Below are 22399 nucleotides of genomic sequence, written 5' to 3' on the forward strand. Positions count from 1 at the left end.
GTAAAATCAACACAGTCGCGATGTTAAGGGTTACAAAAGAACTCTTTCTACACTTCATGAAGTTTTTCCGTTTAGGCATATTTCAAGAGTTCTATCCTCAATCAGTAGTAACCCATAATGTTATTAATGATTCTCTAGTCTATATTTTGATATCACACCGCTTTTGTGCGATGACTGTTGAAAATTGCAATTTCAACGATGTCTCAGTATCATCAGTAAAATATTCATTATTATTATGTCATTTGGTTTCGCTAAACGCAGTGTCTTGGACAAAACAAATTCTGGGATATATCTTCCGCCAATCATCATTTTGATATCAAACGATCCACCAATCAATATATCGAAACCTAAAACTATTTTTTTTTCTCGAGACCGTTAGTCTATCACGAAGCTGCGTTAGTGTGGAAAAGAATGATCCGATTTTATTACTGTGCTGAATATCTTCGATCCAGTAGATGGATAGTAATTTTTTTATAGATAATAAAGTAGCAAATTATGAAAAATGATATACCAGAAGAATATTTTTGGATTTAGAGCAAAATCATTTCAAATCGTCTGGAAATACGCGAAAATTTAATCGACCATTTTTGATTTGAATGAAACTTTGCACACGTATTTGGCCTAGCAAACTGAGCATTTTTCACAGGTGGAGAGATTTTTTGCACCCATGAGTTACATTCTAAAAGGGCGTATGCCTTTTGGCATAGGTTTTTTAGGTTTTTTAAAATGCACCATAAAAAAAATATACACTGTACAAAAAAAAAATTTTTTTGACCAAAAAAAATTAAAAATTAACATTATATTTCAATTTAAAAAAAAGAGTTGAATTTTTTTTTAAAACTTGACGTTAATACGCAACTATTTAAAAAAAGTCAAGGATGGAGAAATGGAAAAAAAAATGTTATGGTAGATTAATTTTTTTATAAAAATTCTAATTCAAACATTTTTCAAAATATTTGTATTCTGATGATCTTAAAAGATGCAGAGAGTCATTTTGAATCAAAAAGCTCTTGGTAGTAAACATTCTAAAGGCATTGGTTTTCGAGTTATTTCTAATTTAAGCTCGAAAAATCATAATTATTTAGGAAAATACACGTTTCTCTTAATTTGTCCATGGTTCTCCAGCAAAAACCATACATTCATTGGAATGCTTCATCAAAAATATACAATTCATTCTTTGACAACAAAACGATTGGGCGAACGGTTCTCAAGAAAAGAGTTAAATGTTCTAAGTGATGTAAATATATATATAAGAATCAAATATTTATTTTCGAGTTTTATTATCTTAGGAACATATTTTTTATGACATAGATACTTTGCATCTTTTAAGATCATCAGAATACAAATATTTTGAAAAATGTTTGAATTAGAATTTTTATAAAAAAATTAATCTATCATAAAAAAAATATTTTTCACTTCTCCATCCTGGACTTTTTTTAAAAAGTTACGTATTAACGTCAAGTTTCTTAAAAAAAAATTTAAAAAAATCAACTCTTTTTTTTAAATTGAAATTTAATGTTTATTTTTAATTTTTTTTTGGTCAAAAAATATTTTTTTTGTACAGTGTATATTTTTTTATGGTGCATTTTTAATTCCCCACAACTCATTCTCAGACAGTTTTTCTATACAACCAACGGTTTCTGGGCTACAATGCTTTGAATAAAACCTATGCCAAAAGGCATACGCCCTTTTAGAATGTAACTCATGGGTGTGAAAAATCGCTCCATCTGTGGAAAATGCTCAGTTTGCTTAGCCAAATATGTGTGCAAATTTTCATTCAAATCAAAAATGGTCGATATTCGACCATCGGTGATTTGGCGCGATCTTGCTCTTTAATAATTCAGCTTTTCGATACGGTCTTCCTGAGATACTGGGTGGCGTATTGCAAAAACGATAAGGCAAAAATAATGGTTCCAAAAATTAAAGTTCAATTCCGTTATCAAAATTATTCACCCACTACATTCGCCCTCTGCTTTTCTATTTATGATTAAACCGTCAGCCACAAATTCTATGTGTAACTGTGCATGTTCACTAAACAATTGGATTTCCCGAGAGCAGTATCTCCACTAGTCCCAAAACAAGTGTGTATTTGAAATTCAAATATACTTCATCACATAGCTTCTCAAGTCCCCTTTCGCCTAATGGCTTCTGAAATCCGATATCGGAAGAAGAGAATCACTTTTGGCTGGCTCATATCCCATGGATTCTCTGCTATAGAAATGTAGGTTGTCCAGAACAAGTGACTTGCTATCATCGAAGCCAGACGATGTCCAAGTCAACCAGCTTGGCGCTACAAGTGGTGCCATCGATTGGCAATCCCCGATACGAAAAAGGAAAGGTTTCAGCTTCAATACCTATAGGAAAGGATGCTACCATACCGAAAGGTACGTTTAATGAGCAGAAGAAACATTCAATTTCGACCACGCTCCAGTGGAGCGTTTTTCTATATCGAATAGAGGTACATATTTGAATGTTGTAGGATTATTCCTCTTTTGCTATATTGAGGATAACCAGAATGCACTCATATTCCTGGTTACATTCTAGACATTTTTTTCTGTGGATAAAAGCAGTTCGATACTGATATCTGTGATATTTTATTGAATTGAAAACTGATGGTAAAACTGAATTTTATTTTCGGACTTTAACTATGGCAACATTTGGGACATTCGATTGTATAAATTGCTTTATAATCTCGGACGACAAATGAATGCACATCAGAAAATTGCTTGTAGAATTCGTAGTTTCCTCTTATATTCTGTTAGCAAACAAGGACTTTTTGAGCATAAAACTTCTAGAAGCGTTACGTTGTCGTAAATAACTATTGATTGTTTATATTGCAACTGCGGCGAACAACACATATTCGATCCAAGGACAATAGTCTCTATAGTACAATGTACCCATGTACCATTCAGTATATAAATAACAGCTGAAACTTTTACTTTACAGCCAATTATGTCTAGCTATACCACCACACGAAGTTTAGTTTTCATATAAACACATCCTATTTCATTGCAAATCAATGCTATTACATAATCTGTAAGTTACCTCCGTTTATGTTCAGACACCAATGAATGCAAAGGCTCTGGTTGCAGCAAGAGTTTTTATGACAATATGGTCTATGCCAGCCTATTTCCTTTATAAACCAGTCTACATAAGCTCGGGAGAGACTGTTAGTGTCAGTAGGATCGTAGCGCTAGTCCCGTAATTGTCCTGTACACTTAACAGTTGGCTGCAAAGTAGGATGGTCGGTATTACCGACTTTTCGAAAAACCGGTATTTCGGTATTCATAAAAATAAAAACCGATAAAACCGGTAAAAAACCGGTATTTTTATTTCTTTCGGATTAATACAAACCAGGGGTGACTCGTGGTCTTTAAACCTACTTTTTCAACTACAAAGTTCTTAAAATCATAGTTCGGGGAAGTAATGATGATTGTCCGCGAAAAAAAAAACGCAAGTCATTTTCCCTGTACTATTTAAAAATAAAACTGAAAAATAATTAAAGATATGGGGTGTCGAACGTCTTCGGTAGTGGTTTTCTGCCGCAGTCTTATGCAAAAACCTGCCGAAGTAAGCCACTGCCGAAAACGTTACCTACATAAATTTAGATTTGAAATTTATTTTTTGCTTAGCGTCTCAGGTTGCATCTATGTATGGTCGTGTCGCTGCATGATTATGTTTTTGCATTTATGAGTACCTCTGCTTTATTACGATCCAGGTTTTTTTCTAAGATTAGGACCTTTGCGACCATTATTTTGATCTCTTGTGGTATACGATCCAGATACAACACTGGATAACAGTGTTTGAAAAACTACAATGTATGAATCTAGTGATATGATTACGATGAACATAATTTCGAAACTAATGTAATAACGAAAAAAAACATGCAGATTTTTATTTAAATTTTCTTTCACATCGCAAAACTTAGTTTCAAATTAGTGAACAACAATAAATTTCGTAGAAAAACAATATTTGAAACTGTTGAGAAGAGTATATGAATGAAATAAAAAAAAGAAATCACGATCAGACCAGAATTTACTTTTTACGAATCCGAATGAATCGAAGGTAAATACTTCTTTATTCTGTTCGATGCTCTTTCAACAATTCGTCCAAATTATTTATTACTATTATTATTATTTTATTAACTTTAGCTTCCAATGGAGAAACGAAAAATGTGGCATATGAACAAGTTTGTAACTGAAATAGAAATAAATATTTGAAATAACTGAAATAGAAATTAATATTTGAAATAGAAAAAGCAGAAACTTGTACACAAGTGAGGCCGGGTACATTCAGCTAGTTGCTAATAAAAGCCCGCTGCGGTACGGGCGACGAAGCTTTGACCATGCTACAGCTATTTAAATTTCACTTTTTCAAGGAGCAGTAATTTTTAGGATAAAATCTTTATTGGTTGATTATAACACTTTGTCTCAACAAAAAATAAATTCCTAATCCAAATTTATATTTATTAATATTTTTTTCAGTTTTACTTTTAAATAGCACAAAATGAATAATGTCTTGCGTTTGTTCGCTGACATAATTGTAATTACTGCCTCATAATTTGTAGTTAAACTGGTAGGTTTTGAACCTACCCACGCGTTGCCTCTGTGAGTATGAGTATGTGAAGAGATAAGCTGTTATACTTAAAAAATAAATGCTTTATTGAAGTTTTTTGACATATTATCAATACACACAAACACATTGTCTGAATCCGAGTAGAACAAACAAAAAAATAACAAAAATTGGTAAATAGGTGAGGAAAAATTAATATATATATAATGTTGCTTCTGTCTAAATGTATTTATTATATTAGGGAGCTCACTTAAAATCCTTCAAGGGGCGATAGAGGACCATGTTTGATGAAAAAAATCCTTCTACTCATATGGTCAAAAGTCAACTACTGCAGAGTTATTCACTAATTTCAGTTTTTGGTTATGTTTGCCTTAAACGAGCAGAAAATTGTGAATTCTATCACACTAAACGAAGGCGCGGCTGATTGCTTTTCAAGTGAAATAGTATCTAAACTAAAAGAATTAGGTGCTTGGTGTCAGAGAACAACTAGTAGAGTAGACTTCAATGTTTAATTTGGTTAACAACAAACTCCATGTTTATCACACATTTCAAAGAGAAAATTGCTGTTAAGTTCTCAAAAACATTTGATTTCATATTTGTTCCTTTCTAAAGGCTTCTTGTTCTTCCTAATTCGACATTTTTGAGACACTATTGATTACGAAATTTTCTCAGCTTTTCAAGAAAACCAACAGAATTGAGCTAGCTATCATACTTCTTGTGATAGACCTCGTTAAAGGTAAACATAACCGAAAACTAGAAGAAGAGAATAACTCTGCAGTAGCTAAATTTTGACCATATGCGTAGAATTTTTTTCATCCAATAGGGTCCTCTATCCCATAAAGGATTTGATTAAAAGTGAGCTACCTTACACCCTGTATACATCGTTATGTGATTTGTAACGACTATTCCTAAGTGAGAAGCATTCATTAGCCTAACAAAGATTTATGAATATTGTGAGAAGTTTTTTTTCCATTTTAAAAAAAATACCGAAAATACCGGTTTTTTCGTCTCTCCAATACCGGTATTTCGGTATTGGAAAAAATATCGGTTTTACCGGTTTTACCGGTTTTTGTTTTACCGGTAAACCACCCTACTGCAAAGCCTGTGTATAATAAACAGAAGGTCGAGTTCCGATACGGAATGTAGCACCAAGGCTTTGCTTTACATCAGCACAACGGATGTTGAGATCATCTTTATAGGCTACAGCTACTAAGTCCAACCCACGAACTTTGGCACTAGAGAACCAATAGCTTTCAGTGCGAAAGCATTCGTGGGATGGGTAGGGTGCTGTTTCATAATTGGATCAACTTTGATAATATTCACAGTGCATCGAAATCACACTTCACATTTTCACTATCACTATCACATGTAAAAATTATGCTTCATTTCGCATTCAAAGTTTAACAAAAGGTCACATACCCCCCCATACACGATACCCCTTTCGAATTCTTTTTGAGGTGTTCATTAAACTTGGGTGGCAATGGACTATGTAGCTATGAAACGCAATGTTTTGGATCACTCCCGAATAAAAATACATGACGTCTTCACCGGAACTAAACATATATCAACTCTTTAAATTCTTGATCTTCTTTCGTTCTTCGGTCTTCTCAACGTCATCCTGCTACGACAATAAAATAGAGAAAAAACAATAATCAACATTGACGACCATTCAAATGCGCTAACGTAATAAAGTCACGCAATAAATTAAAAACCTAAATGTATTAGCACATCAGATAGTTATAGATTATACCTAGTGAATATTGTATATCCGTGACAATTTTTTTTTGTTATAGATCATATTGTATCAATAATAACATAAATAAAATAACTCTCTGTAAATAACAGGGTGGCAGTGACAAGATTCAAAATGGTATCGGTGCATCTTGCCGATTACAAAAACACCCATATTGGGTGGTATTCGTTCAATACAGACTGTTTTAAAAATGAAGTCTAGAGTATATTTCCGCCCTCTGAGCATCATCCCAATCACGGAAATAAAGCTTGATCCAATTAATATTTGGTCGCACAAAATGAGACATATGTCCGTCAAAAAAAGAAAAATCATTTTGCAGCAAATTTATTAATCTTTAAAGGAAAAAATACAGTAAAACCTAAATTAATCCACCTAGCGGTCAGACCCAGCCTTTCCCATTCAAACTCATTTTTTGTAAAAACAGATTTACATGAACGCTTCAATCCAATAAATGTATATTCACTTTTAAGGTTCCAAAAAATTGATGTTGTAATCTATACATATAAAAATTCAGTCCGGTCAGTCTGTCTGTCTGATCTATATAGGCTCGAAAACTACCGAACCGATCGGCGTGAAACTATGTATGTACGGGTTTTTGGTGCCGATAAAGGTTACTATGATAGTTTGAGACCCCTCCTTCTTCTGGAAGGGAGGGGTCCCATGCAAATGAAACACAAATTTCTACCCATCTCGAAAATTAATCAACTAAATGGAACCAAATTTGGCAGGTAAATGTTTTTAGTGATAAAAAATATGTTCATAATGTTTTGACACCCCTCCTTCTTTTGGAAGGGAACGATGCCATACAAATGAAACACAGATTTCTGCACATCCTGAGAACTAACCAACTGAATGGAACCAAATTTGGCAGGTGAATATTTTTAGAGGTAACAAATATGTGCATGATGGTTTGACACCCCTCCCTTTTCTATGAGGGAGTGGTACCATGCAAATAAAACACAATTTTCGCACAGCTCAAGAACCAATCACGAAAATACAACCAAATTTGGTATGAGAATGTTTTGAGAGGTAACAAATATGTCCCTCTTCTGGAAGCACATGTTTCTGCACAAATTTCCGTACATCTCGCGAACTAATCAACTAAATGGAACCATATTTGGTGATTGAAAGTTTTCAGTGGTAACAAATATGTTCCATAGTTGACCTCAGGTAACATTTTGGATTGTAAGATGGCAACCTACGGTTTCTGGAAAACAGCCAAAAATGGCCGATTTCCACCCAATATAATAATATCCGGATCTAGAATGATACACAGGAGCTCAAATCGACCACAGATACCATTTTGAATTCTAAGATGGCGACTTCCGGTTTCTGAAAAACAGCTGAAAATGACCAAAAACCACCCAATATGAGTATCTCCGGAGCCAGAATGTTGCAAGAAGCTGAAAATTGACTTCAGACACCATTTTGAATTCTAAGATGGCAACTTCTAGTTTCTGGAAAACAGCCAAAAATGGCCGATTTCCGCCAAACATCAGTATCTCCGGAACTAGAATGATACACAGCAGCTGAAATCGACCACAGACCCCATTTTGGATTCTAGGTTGGCGACTTCCGGTTCCTGGGAAACAGCCGAAAATGATCGAATAACACTCAATATGGGTGTTTCTCCAATCAGAATGACGCTCAGATGCCAGAAATTATCTTAAATACCATTGTGAAATCCAAGACGGCGACTTCCGGTTTGTGAAAAACATCCTAAAATAACCAATCAGCGCCATTTTGAATTGCTTAATGGCAACTTCTAGGAGACAGTCGAAAATGACCGAATAATACTCAATATGGATATCGAGATGATGCATAGAAACCAAACATTGACCCTGGACACCATTTTGAATTTAAAGACGACCACTTTTAGTTTCTGGGAAACAACCAAAATAACCAAATACCTCCAAATATGGGTATTTGCAGTGTCAGATTGATGCCAGAAAATCTGCTGAAAATGACCGAATACCACCCAATATGAATGTATTCAGAATTAAGGCGATGTACAGAAGCCAAAAGTCGAGAATGTTGTCATTTCGATAAAACCAATCATTTCAAACGATTTGTTATTTGACTTTGATCATATGGTCGTACATGGCCGATCCTCCGTACATTTGCAGACTTTAAACACATCGCAAGGAATCAACGAATTTGGAACCTTCAAATAGTACGATACCACATTTAAATTATATAAAAACAATATCGCACGCTAGCCTGGGGGGCTAATGCGGTCTCGATCAACTAGATTAGTTGAGAGGATTCGTTATCGGTATTGTTTTCGGCACATTATGCATGTGTAGGATAAGTACAACGATACACCGTGCCCCAGTGCTGAGTCGAGAAAATTTTCAGCTCGAAAAGATCCTCGACATGATCGGGAATCGAACCCGATATCACAACCGTGTGGGAGAGCTAGCCGACCGTCATCGCTAACCACAGAACCACGGGGACCACTTTAAATTATATTGAGGTCACAAATATCGATCAAAGCAGGTATCGTTTTAAATAGTCTTTGAATTTCTTTTCTTTCCTTAACTTTTGAGCCACATATCAAATTGTTATGAAATTTGTTATTTGTAAGTTTGAGAGATGACTCGTTCGTATGACACTAGTTATGTTCAAATAAGTCATGTAATATTTAAGATAATAGACTTTCGTTTTTTTTTTTTTTTATTCTCGCTTATTTTCCGTCGATCTAGTTCCGCCACTGTTGTTGTGCCAATCACCGACGCCCAGGGAGGCAACTCCACACCCAGGACCCTAACTCACGACCCGTTTATTAACAGACCGCCGCCAACGGCTTTACTTCCTCATGCGATGGAAGGCGTGATCCCAGAGATTTTTCGCCTCAGAAAATCTCCCGGTGTCGGCTAGGATTGAATCTAGACCAGTTGGGTTGGTTGTGAGTGGATCACGCCACCTCACAACCATCGACACCTATGTCGGCGGTGGGATTCGAACCCAGGCGTCGAGCGTGGTTGGCGGAGACGTTACCAACCACACTAGGCCCCCGCGATAGACTTTCGTTGTTTTATTAACAATTAAATAATAGCGATTACTTAAGTTCGATTATAATCAAATGAAATGGGAACGTATAGGGCAGCCAAACTTTGAAACCACGTGTTCAATCATAATTCATCAGTTAACGCTTAACTAGTCCGCTCGTCTGATAATGATGTTGATCAATTCGGTTGTGTAGTTTCTGAGATAATGAAGTTTCGTGATTTTCACATTTCGGTACATTACAGACGAAGTTACAGTTCGATTACAGTAAAATTCAATAGGGTGTTAAGAGGCAGCTGGACTTATCAATTGACACTAATTTTGTGGAAATCAGTTCAGCCATCTCTGAGAAAAGTGAGTGAGTCAAAGTAGTCGTCGGAATATGTTCCTTTTCATAGCTGGATTTCACATTTTTAAACATAACAGTCAAAGTAATAGTCCGATTGCAAAACAAATCAATAGAGTCTTATGGGGCAACAAGACCTTCCATTGGACACTAATTTTATGGAAATCGGTCCAGCCATCTCGGAGAAACATGAGTGAGATTAAACAGTCTTCAGAACACGTTTTTCTTCGTAACTTTTGAACCACAAGTTCAATCTTTATAAAATTCAAAAGATAAGGGTTTTTCAGGGAGCCAGGTTTGTTCAAATCGGTTGTGTGGTTTTAGAGATAATGATGTTTCATGATTTTTACATTTTGATACATAACCCCTAAACTATAAATCCGATTACAATAAAATTTATTAGGGTCTTAAAGAACAACAAGACCTTTCATTTGCTATTTATTTCATGAAAATCGGTCCAGCCATCTCTGAGAAAAGTGAGTGAGAATAAAAATCTGCACATACACACACACACACACACACACACACACACACACACACACACACACACACACACACACACACACGCACACACACACACACAGAAAATGCTCAGCTCGTCGAGCTGAGTCGAGTAATATATGCCATTCGGCCCTTTGGTGCACTTTTATATCTTAGGTTTTGCAAGTGATTGCTATACCTTTCTAGGAGAAAGACAAAAATATTCGTCTGAGTTTCGGATGAACTCACGCTTTTTTCGTTTGATACTTCCCATCGTCTTCTGCACAGTGGAACTGTCAACTCGATCCGTCATTTTCTTCTATCATGTAAATCAGCTGGTTTTGCCTTTCTCCTAGAAAGGTATAGCAATCACTGGAAAAACCAAAGGTATAAATGTGCTCCAAAGGATCGAATCTGGTATATCAATCGACTTAGTTTGACGAACTGAGCATTTTCTGTATGTGTGTGCGTGTGTGCGTGTGTGTGTGTGTGTGTGTGTGTGTGTGTGTATGTGTGTGTGTGTATGTAACGCTCTCCCAATCTCACTCGATTTTCTCAGAGATGGCTGGACCGATCTTCATGAAATTAATTGCAAATGAGAGGTCTAGTTGCCCCATAAGACCCAATTGAATTTCATTGCAATCGGATTTTAAGTTTAGAGGTTATGTTTAAAAATGTGTAGATCACGAAACATTATTATCTCGGAAACTACTCAACCGATTTTAACAAAATCGATTTTAAATCAACGAGCTACTTAAAAAACCCTTAACTTTTGTGTTTCATGAAGATTGAACGTGTGGTTCAGAAGTTATTTAAGGGGTTATATACCTTTTTAGTTTTAAAAAAACCGAAAATTTTTTTATTGTATTATCTTCAAATACAACATCTTAAGAACATTTTCACAAATTTTCATAAAGATCTGAGCAATAGGAAGAAAGTGAGAGCGATTTGCAGCGCGCCTCGCCACGGCCGCATAAGCTAAACTTGAAACTTTACACGCGATTATCTCGGAATAGTGTTTTCCGAAAAATGACTTTGCCGTGATCCTGATTGCGGGAAAACTACTGAACCGATTTCCTTCACCTTTTTTTTTTAATTTCGTTATTAAATTCGCCGGTCTTTGAAAGATCGCTTTTTGAAACATACAGTTACATTTTGCCGCAAAAAATTTTTTAATGCAATTTTTAGCGCTCAAAATGTGCATTTTTTGGGAAAAACGTTCCCGTTTGCACTGAAAACAAAATACTCATAAAAGCGATCGTTCAAGAACCCGGCACACTTCTAAACTAATGAAATAATATGAGCTTTTTTATTTCGGTTGACCCGCTGAGTCTCTATCAGGATCACCGCAAGCCTCTGCAAAAAAAAAGCGTTTCGGGGAAACGGCCATTACTCCAGCAATAATTGGTATATCTCAAAATCAAACGTATTTTTTTTTTGTTGATAAGCTGTACTTTCAGAAAAATACCCCTTTGATGCAATGAAAATGGTGCTATGCACTAAAAAATAGATTCAAACTTCCCTCATTTTTCTCGACCAAAAAGGTATATAACCCCTTAAAGAAACGTGTTCTGGAGAGTGTTTAATCTCACTCACTTTTCTCAGAGATGGCTGAACCGATTTCCACGAAATTAGTGTCAAATGAAAGGTCTAGCTACCTCATAACACCCTATTGAATTCCAATGTAATCGGTCTGTTGCTTTGTCTGTAATCAATATCAAAATATGAAAATCACGAAATTTCATTATCTCAGAAAGTACACAACCGAAAGAAATTTCATAGCAATTTGATATGTGGTTCAAAAGTTATGAAAAGAAACGAAATTCAAAGACTATTTAATACTGCTACTGCTTTGATCAAAACATATGGCCTCAACAAAATTCAAATTTGGTATTGTGCTATTCGTACGTTCCCGGTATTGCTCGTGATTGAAGTGTATGAAATTCAAAGTCATTTCTTTTATGTCGCTATTTCTTCAGCACGAATATTTTACTCCTAATTAATATTTTTTTTAATTTTTTGCCTTTCTCCTAGAAAGGTATAGCAATCACTTGCCAAACCGAAGATATGAAACCGTTATGTATTAAATTGTTAATACAACAACGAAATTCTATTATCTCAAAGATTACACGACTTATTTGAACATAACTAGTGTCATACGAACGAGTCATCTCTCAAACTTACAAATAACAAACTTCATAACAATTTGATATGTGGTTCAAAAGTTATGGAAAGAAACGAAATTCAAAGGCTATTTAAAACTATACCTGCTTTGATCAATATATGTGGCCACAATATAATTTAAATTTGGTATCGTACCATTTGAATGTTCCCGGTATCGCTCGTGATTGAACTGTTCGAAATTAAAAGTCATTTCTTTTATCTCGATATTTCTTGAGCATTTACATTACGTCAAATTTCATATTTTATACTTCTATTACAACATCATTATTTTAGAACCCAAAAAGTAAATACACATTTATAGGATTGAAAGGTTCATGTAAATCTATTTTTACAAATAATAAAATTGAATGGGAAAAGCTGGGTCTGACCGCTAGGTGGATTAATTTAGGTTTTCATCGTTCTGCCACTATTCTTAAACTTGCTTTTGATCATCACCCAATATTTTTCAATTTGACGAAAAACTGGGCAATTTGGTGGGTTGATAGCTTTTTCGATGATATCAATTCCCTTCCCCTTGTACCAATCCATGACTCCCCGGTTGTAGTGACAGCTGGTCAAGTCAGGCCAGAACTTCACCGGACCGTCATGTGATTGGATGAACAGCAAAATCCGCTGCTGGAGACACAATTCCTTTTACACCTGGCCATTCATGGTTGATCCGGTGATGAAAACTTTGGTTTTTTGCCACAGCTGCAGATTCCCTGCCCCAACATCAGCTTCCGAGCGAACTTGTCAGCAAACACAAATTTAAACCGCTTGGCGACATGATCCTAGCGCTTGGACTTATAGAATTTTTGTCTTGGGAGCTGCGCAAAATCCATTATTACATATGTCTCATCGTCCATTAAAATGCAGCCGTCGAAATTGGTCCAGACTTTCTCATACAGCATCCTATCGCGTGGGGTGATCCTAGGGTTCGTTCGAGCTGCTCTGCAGACTTTTAATCGTAGCTGCTTGTCAATCGTTCCACTTCTGCGGTGCTGTGATCCATCGTTAGAGTTTCATTGATTCGTTTCAGCACGCTGTTTACGGTTGTTTTGGGAAATTTGAGGCACTTCGAAATGTTTGCAAGGTGATACCCCGTTGGATTTTTAACGTGAATGTGCAAAATTTTCTCACGTTTTTCATCACTATGTAAACATACCTTCCTGATCACTGCGCTGTCATTGGTTTCTCGTTACTGCCACTAGAGGCGCCACAATAAATAGAAAGCGGCGACCAAATATTAAGAAGATCTAACCTTAGTCATATTGAGTGATAATCGGTTGTTTTAAACTGTTCAGTCTAAGAATTCAAAGGGATGTGCGGAGTCTATTTTTGGTTCATGTGCATTATCCCGATTACGGAAATACCCGAATTGTGCCAAAGACTTTCGGTATGATTTGGAGCCACTTAAACTTCCCGAAGTCGTCACTAAGTACGTGCAAAGCCTTGAGATAGTGTTGTAGGATGAGTGAGAGCTCGTCAAAGCCCCTCAAGAAGGCTGCCGGAGGAATGTAAAAGCAATCTATACCAGCGCAGTGGAAGGTACTATTAGATCCATCGAGATAAATCGACGTAACGGCTGGAGCGACGAGGAATGTCAGGCGATTCTAGACGAGAAGAATACAGCGTGGGTAATGATGCTGCAGCGAAAAACCCGTCAAAACGTGATGCAATATTAACAGAAACGAAGACAGCAGACCCATCTTTTCCGGAGCAAAAAGCGCAGCCTGGGTGAGCTGAGGTAAGAGGAAATAGAGCAGCTGTACCGTTCTCAAGAAACACGTAAATTTTTCAAGAAACTGAACGCATTCCAGGCTTTGTGGTGCGAGCCGAAATTCGTGAAAATTCTGGGATACGGGGTCAAGAACCCTCTTGATTGCTACACGCAAAAGTTGGACTGTGCGGAATACTGTGTTATTTTGAATCCATTGATCTGAGAGTAGACCCGGAGCCGACCTTGAGTGCCTTCGTGTGTCTCAGAGCCGAGCGGGCGAAAAAAGGGTCTTGAGCACCCACCCCGGAAGCCCCCAGAGGAACGACCCGCGACTTGTGGATTTTCAACATCTGCCCTTTTGGCAGATTGAGCAATAACAGATAGCATGAGCAACTCAAGAAATACAAATCAGCTAAAAACCTAAATTAATCCACCTAGCGGTCAGACTCAGCCTTTCTCAAACTTATTATTTGTAAAAATAGATTTACATGAATGCTTAAATCCAATGAAGGTATATTCACTCTTTGGATTATAAAATATTGATGTTGTAATTAAAGTATAGAATCTGAAATTCGACGTAATGTTAGTGCTTGAGAAATAGCGAAATTAAAGAAATGACTCTTAATTTCGAACAATTTAATCACGAGCGATACCGGGAATATTCAAATAGTACGATACCTCATTTAAATCATGTTGAGGCCATATATATTGACCAAAGCAGGTATAGTGTTGAATAGTCTTTGAATTTCTTTTCTTTCCAAAACTTTTGAACAGCATATCAAATTGTTATGAAGTTTGTTATTTGAAAGTTTGAGAGATGACTCGTTTGTATGACACTAGTTATGTTCAAATAAATCGTGTAATACTTGAGATAATAGACTTTCGTTGTTTCACAAATTAAAACATAACGTTGCTTAAGTTTGATTACAAACAAATGCAAAGGAAACGTATAGGGTAGCCAAACTTTGAAAGCACGTGTTCAATCATAGTTCGTCAGTTAACCCTTAACTAGCCTGTTCATCTGATAATACTATTGATCAAATCGGTTGTGTACTTTCTGAGATAATGAAGTTTCGTGATTTTCACAATTCGGTACATTACAGACGAAGTTACAGTTCGATTAAATTCAATAGGGTGTTATGAGTCAGCTAGACCTCTCATTTGACACTTATTTCGTGAAAATCGATTCAGCCATCTTTGAGAAAAGTGAGTGAGTTTATGTATTCTTCGGAATATGTTTCTGTTCATAGCTAGATTTCACATTTTAAATATAACAGGCAAAGTAAAATTCCGATTGCAAAAAAAACAATAGGGTCTTATGGGGTAACTAGACCTTCCATATGACACTGATTTTGTGGAAATCGGTCCAGCCATCTCTGAGAAACATGAGTGAGATTAAACAGTCTTCAGAAGACGTTTCTTTTCATAACTTTTGAACCACATGTTCAATCTATATAAAATTCAAAAGTTAAGGGTTTTTCAGATAGCCCGTTCATTTGATACCAATTTTGTTCAAATCGGTTGTGTGGTTTCTGAGATATTGATGTTTCGTGATTTTTACATTTTTAAACATAACCTCTAAAATAAAAGTCCAATTACAATGAAATTTAATAGGGTCTTATGGGGCAACTAGAACTTACACTTGCATACAATTTCATTAAAATCGGTCCAGCCATCTCTGAGAAAAGTGAGTGATAGTTAAAATCTGCACATACACAAACACACACACACACACGCACACACAAACACACACGCACACACACACACATACATACATACAGAAAATGCTCAGCTCGTCGAACTGAGTCGAGTGATATATGCCATTCGGCCCTTTGGAGCACTTTCATATCTTCGGTTTTGCAAGTGATTGCTATACCTTTCTAGGAGAAAGGCAAAAAGTTAAAAAAATTATTAATTAGGAGTAAAATATTCGTGCTGAAGAAATAGCGAAATAAAAGAAATGACTTTAAATTTCGTACACTGCAATCACGAGCAATACCGGGAACGTACGAATAGCACAATACCAAATTTGAATTTTGTTGAGCCCGTATGTTTTGATCAAAGCAGTTACAGTTTTAAATAGTCTTTGAATTTCGTTTCTTTCCATAACTTTTGAACCACATATCAAATTGCTATGAAATTTTTTAATTGTGAGTTTGCGAGACAACCCGTTCAAATGACACTAGATATGATCAAATGAGTCGTGTGATCTTAGAGATAATAGACTCTCGTTGTTTTTTATAATTTAATTCATAACGGTTGGAAAAAAATACGATTATAGTCAAATAAAATGGGAACCTATAGGAAAGCCAAACTTTTCATTTGACACTAATTTTGTTGAATTTAGTCCAGTCATTTTTGGGAAAACGAGTGAATTTAAAAAGTCACCGGAACATGTTTCTTTTCACAATTTTTGAACCACGTGTTTAATAACTATAAAATTCATCAATTAACCTTTAACTAGCCCGTTCATTTGATACCAATATTGTTCAATTCTGTTGTATACTTTCTGAGATAATGAAGTTTCGTGATTTTCATATTTTGATACATTACAGACAAAGTACCAGACCGATTACATTGAAATTCAATAGGGTGTTATGAGGCAGCTAGACCTTTCTTTTGACACTAATTTCGTGGAAATCGGCTCAGCCATCTCTGAGAAAAGTGAGTGAGTTTAAGTAGTCTTCGGAATATGTTTCTTTTCATAGCTGGTTTTTACATTTTTAAACATAACAGGCAAAGTAATAGTCCGATTGCAAAAAAATCAATAGGGTCTTATGGGGTAACTAAACCATCCAAATGACACTGATTTTGTGGAAATCGGTTCAGCCATCTCTGAGAAACATGAGTGAGATTAAACACTCTCCAGAACACGTTTCTTTACATAATTTCTGAACCGCACATTAAATCTTCATGAAACTCAAAAGTTGAGGGTTTTTTAAGTTGCTCGTTCATTTAAAACCAATATTGTTTAAATCGGTTGAGTAGTTTCTGAGATAATGATGTTTCGTGATTTTCAAATTTTTAAACATAACCTCTAAACTAAAAATCCGATTGCAATGAAATTCAATAGGGTTTTATGGGGCAACTAGACCTTTCATTTGCAATTAATTTCATGAAGATCGGTCCAGCCATATCTGAGAAAATCGAGTGAGATTGGGAGAGCGTTACATACACACACACATACACACACACATACACACACACATACAGAAAATGCTCAGCTCGTCAAACTAAGTCGTTTGATATACGAGATTCGACCCTTTGGAGCACTTTTATTCCTTTGGTTTTTCCAGTGATTGCTATACCTTTCTAGGAGAAGGCAAAAAGATGGCATCGTTGCGGAGCTTATCCTGTTGGGCCAGGATAGGTTGACTTCCTGTCTGCACCAGCTGATAGTTAAGATCTGGGATACAAAACTACTAGAGGAATGGATTGAGGAAGTAATATGCCCCAAGGAGTACAAGGAGTGCAAAAAGTTGGAATGTGAGAACTACCGAGCGTTTACGATTCTCAGCGCAGCCTACAAAGTGCTTTTCCAGATCATCTTTCGCTGTTTCTCGCCACCAGCAAGAAGATTTGTGAGAATTTTTCAAACTGGTGGAACAACTGACCAAATCTTCACGCTGCAGCAGATCCTCCAAAAGTGTCATGAATATCAAGTCCTCACGCATCACCTCGATTTTAAGGCCGCTAACGATACTATCGGCCATGTAGAGCTATGGAAAATTAAAGACGAAAATAGTTTTCCTGCGAAACTAACAAGACTGATCAAAGCTATAAGCCAGGCGATTGCTGATCAATACACAAAGCTGAACGTAAAGCGGAAAAGGTTGAATTAAAGGTGAATGCGTAGAAGACCAAATATCTACTAGCTAAGCAGTAGGACTCAGTAGTAATCGACGGAGATGAGTTCGAGGTGGTTGACGAATTTGAGTATTTGTGTCATTGGTAACGTCAGACAACAACTACAGCAGAGAAATCCGTAGACGTATCGTAGCTGGAAATCGTCCCTACTACGAACTTCACAAAACCTTGAGATCTGGTAAACTTCGTCCCCGTTCCAAGTACACCATGTACAAGACTCTTGTAAGACTGGTAGTCCTCTACCCGCAAGCACTGGCCGTTTTCGAACGACATGTGCTTATGACCGCGTGAAAAATGGACCACGAGCTGACGCAACTCTGCAACGAGCCCAGTATCGTTCGGTAGCTTGGGACTGATCACGAACTGGAGGGTAGACAACGGCAAGCGACGCCCTTATAATACTCTAACCACTCGTGGCTGGAAGACATCGCATTTTGATGACGATGTACTTGCGGAAGTAATAATAATATCGATATCGATAATTGCTTCATATTGATAATATCGTTCAATTTTAGCGCTAACGATAATTACCGATAAGTCGAAGGCGGCAGTTCAGGTATAACAAAGTATGCGAATTATTTCTTGCACTTGCTAAATATCATATAGTAGTTATCCAAAACAGTCAATTATTGTTCCCAATTCTCTACTGGCCGCATAGCTTCTGTAAAATTCACAAGTGAACAAACATTATCCTTGCTTTTGCAACCTCGCACTCCCTGCAAAAATTATCAATAATTTATCGATAATATCGATAAAAGCATGGAAACTATCGATGTTTTTGCCTTTCTCCTAGAAAGGTATAGCAATTACTGGAAAAACCAAAGGTATAAAAGTGGTCCCAATGGCCGAATGTCATATACCAATCGACCCCTTTCGACAAACTGAGCATTTTCTGTATGTATGTATGTACGTGTGTATTAGGGTGTCCCAAAATTGCACAAGTCTTGGGCTCACCCTCCAAATGATAGAAAATGGTGTTACGAACAAACTTTTGTTTGGCGGCAGCTCTAGAATATGATGTTTTCAACTGGCCCCGATGACTTTTTTGAAAAAAATCGGTTTTTCTTATGTTAAATCCAAAAAACATGTCCAGTTATTCAATTTTCCATGAAACCTTATCCTTTTATATTTTTGAAAGGTTCCTTAGGGTCCAAACTGTAAGGGAAAAATTCGTTTCAGATTGACTATCGTCAATTTATTTTCCTAAAAAAAAATCTATCGTTTAGAAAAGAGATTTTTCAAGTATACTTTGACATTCAATCAATAAAAGTGGGTATTAAACCTAATGCTCTCACCAACTGAATACCATTAAAAGTTGGACAATTTTATGGAGAAGAACATTGCCAAAGACTATATGGCTCTAAAATTACTTGGTTTTGAGTTATTCGTGATTTACTGTGAAATAAAAAGTTGAATTTTAATGTTTTCCTACAATAAACAAGGTCGAGTGAAAAAATTGAATAAATATTATCAAGTTTATAAAATCAAAAGAAATAATTATCGGTTTCCGTTAGACTCTACTAGAAATTTGGGAAATAAATATTGAAGTTCAGTCCGCGCAAATATATATTTCGACTGTGACATACAGTCATCCTCAGTGCTTACCAGTCCACAGGTAAAGAGCAAAGCGTAAACCCTGTTTTTTATTTGTAGTAGGTAAAAGGGAAATTTAGCCCTCTTAATTGGAGTTAGGTAGGGAATTATGCAGTCGGTTTGTTTACCATACCATGTCTGCTCTTTACCAGTCCACATAGGCACTGAGGATGACTGTATGTCACAGTCGAAATATTTATTTGCGCGGACTGAATTTCAATATTTATTTCCCAAATTTCCAGTAGAGTCTAACGGAAACCGATAATTATTTCTTTTGATTTTATAAATCACTCTGCTAAGACTCTTGGTATAGATTTTCCAAATTATCAAGTTTATTAAAAGGGAGGATGCGAAAAAAATTAGAAAAAAAAACTTATTCATGTGGGACTCGAACCCGCAATCTCCGGTGACTTCGGTACGGTGCCGGGTCTACAGACTGCACTTGTGGTATCTTCCGGAAGTCAATGATAGCCTGGTATTTTTCGATAAAAATGTTAATGATGACTCGAAGAGGAGGTGGTACAAAACTTGAAAAAAGTGAGCAGTGAAAACGACAATTCAAGAGTAAAAGAATTTTCGTCTGTAAAAAAACCTAGTGGACGCACAAAGAAGTCACTAAAGTTTTTTCGATAGACTGCGGTTTGGTATCAAGTTTTTTATTCAGAAAGATTCCAAGGCCTGGATAGAAAGAAACTATTATCTTGATGCCAAATCGAAATGTTGAAGCTAACAGTTATCAATGACCCTGCAGAACGGGCCTTTTGAGTAGCAGGAGATTTAGTTGAAATTACAATACTATATGATACGGCAAATGAACATTTTAATATTGGAAAACATCAAAATGTAACTTTTTATTCAACAGTAAATCACGATAACACGAATAAATCAAGTTATTTCAGAGCCATGTAGTCTTTGGCAATGTTCTTCCTCATAAAATTTCCCAACTTTTAATGGTATTCAGTTGGTCAGAGCATTAGGTTTAATACCCACTTTTATTGTTTGAATGTCAAAGTATTCTTGAAAAATCTCTTTTCCAAACGATAGATTTTTTTTAGGAAAATAAATTGACGATAATCAATCCGAAACGAATTTTTCCGTTACAGTTTGGACCCTAAGGAACCTTTCAAAAATATAAAAGGATTAGGTTTCATGGAAAATTGAATAACTGGACATGTTTTTTGGATCTAACATAAGAAAAACCGATTTTTTCAAAAAAGTCATCGGGGCCAGTTGAAAACATCATTTTCTAGAGCTACCGCCGAACAAAAGTTTGTTCGTAACACCGTTTTCTATCATCTGGAGGGTGAGCCCCAGTCTTGTGCAATTTTGGGACACCCTAGTGTGTATGTGTGTGTGTGTGTGTATGTGCAACTTTTTTTTCTCACTCACTTTTCTCAGAGATGGCTAGACCGATTTTCATAAAATTAATCGCAAATGAAAGATTTAGTAACGCCATGGGTTGCTATTGAATTTCATTGTAATCGAATTTTTAGTTTAGAGGTTATGTATCAAAATGTAAAAATCACGAAACATCAATATCTCAGAAACCACGTAACCGATTTCAATAAAACTGGTTTCAAATGATCGGGCTGCCTCCAAAACCCTTAACTTTTGAATTTCGTAATGATTGAACATGTGGTTCAAAAGTTATGTAAAGAAAAGTAATCCTGAGGTTGTTTAAACTCACTCATTTTTCTCAGAGATGGCTGAACCGATTTTCACAAAATTAGTGTCAAATGAAAGCTCTAGTTGCCCAATAGGTTGCTATTGAATTTCATTGTAATCGGATTGTAACTTTTTTCGTTGTTCATAAAAATGTGAAATCACATAATGCAAGTAAACATGTTGACATTCTCCTAACAATCACTGGCTAATTAAAAGGTAGAAAAGTGATCCAAATGGTCGAATGTCATAAACTACTCGACTCAGTTCGACGAATTGAGCATTCTCTGCATGTACGCATGTATAGGTGTATATGTTTGTGTGTGGGTGTGTACGTGTGTATGTGCACCTTTTTTTTCGCACTCACTTTTCTCAGAGATGGTCTGATCGATTCTTCCTATCTTGGTGTCAAATGAAGGGTCTATTTGCCGCTTAGGTTGCTATTGAATTTCATTGTAATCAAACTTTTAGTTTTGGCGCTGCGTCAGAATGTGAAAATCGCTCTCATATCTCAAAAGCTATGAACACAGTTGAATTCTAATAAATGGGCTTTTAAACCCTTAAACAATGAATTTCATAATGTTTAAACATGTGGTTTGAAAGTTATAGAAAGAAACGTAGCCCGCAGACTGTTTAAAACTATAGCTACGATCAAAATATGTGGCCTAAACATCATTAAAATTTGATGTATTACTATTTCAATGTTTGCGGCCTTGCTCGAAATTGAATTTGAAATATAAAGTCATTTCTATCATTTCACTTTTTGCCTTTCTCATATTGCCTTTCTCCTAGAAAGGTATAGCAATTACCGCAAAAACTAAAAATATGAAAGTGCTCAAAAGGGCCGAATGTCGTATATCACTCGACTCAGTTCGACGAGCTGAGCATTTTCTGTACATGAGTGTGTAACGCTCTCCCAATCTCACTCGATTTTCTCAGAGATGGCTGAAACGATTTCAATGAAATTAATTGCAACTGAAAGGTCTAGTTGCCCCATAAGACCCTATTGAATTTTTTGCAATCTGATTTTTACTTTATAGGTTATGTATCAAAATGTAAAAATCACGAAACATCAATATCTCAGAAACTACACAACCAATTTGAACAAAATTGGTTTCAAATTAACGGGTTACCTGAAAAACCCTTAACTTTTGAATTTTATGAAGATTGAACATGTGGTTCAGAAGTTATGGAAAGAAACGTGTTCTGGAAACTATTTAATCTCACTCATGTT

The 22399-nt window shown here is 36.1% G+C and overlaps 1 protein-coding gene across 2 annotated transcripts in view; it reads right to left on the bottom strand.

The window, feature by feature from the left end:
- LOC129723416 (uncharacterized) overlaps positions 1-22399 on the bottom strand; it is a 266536-nt gene that overhangs the window by 193593 nt on the left and 50544 nt on the right. The gene's annotated exons all lie outside the window — the stretch shown is intronic.

This window comes from Wyeomyia smithii, chromosome 2, assembly GCF_029784165.1.
Source record: "Wyeomyia smithii strain HCP4-BCI-WySm-NY-G18 chromosome 2, ASM2978416v1, whole genome shotgun sequence".
NCBI classification, from domain to species: Eukaryota; Metazoa; Arthropoda; class Insecta; order Diptera; family Culicidae; genus Wyeomyia; species Wyeomyia smithii.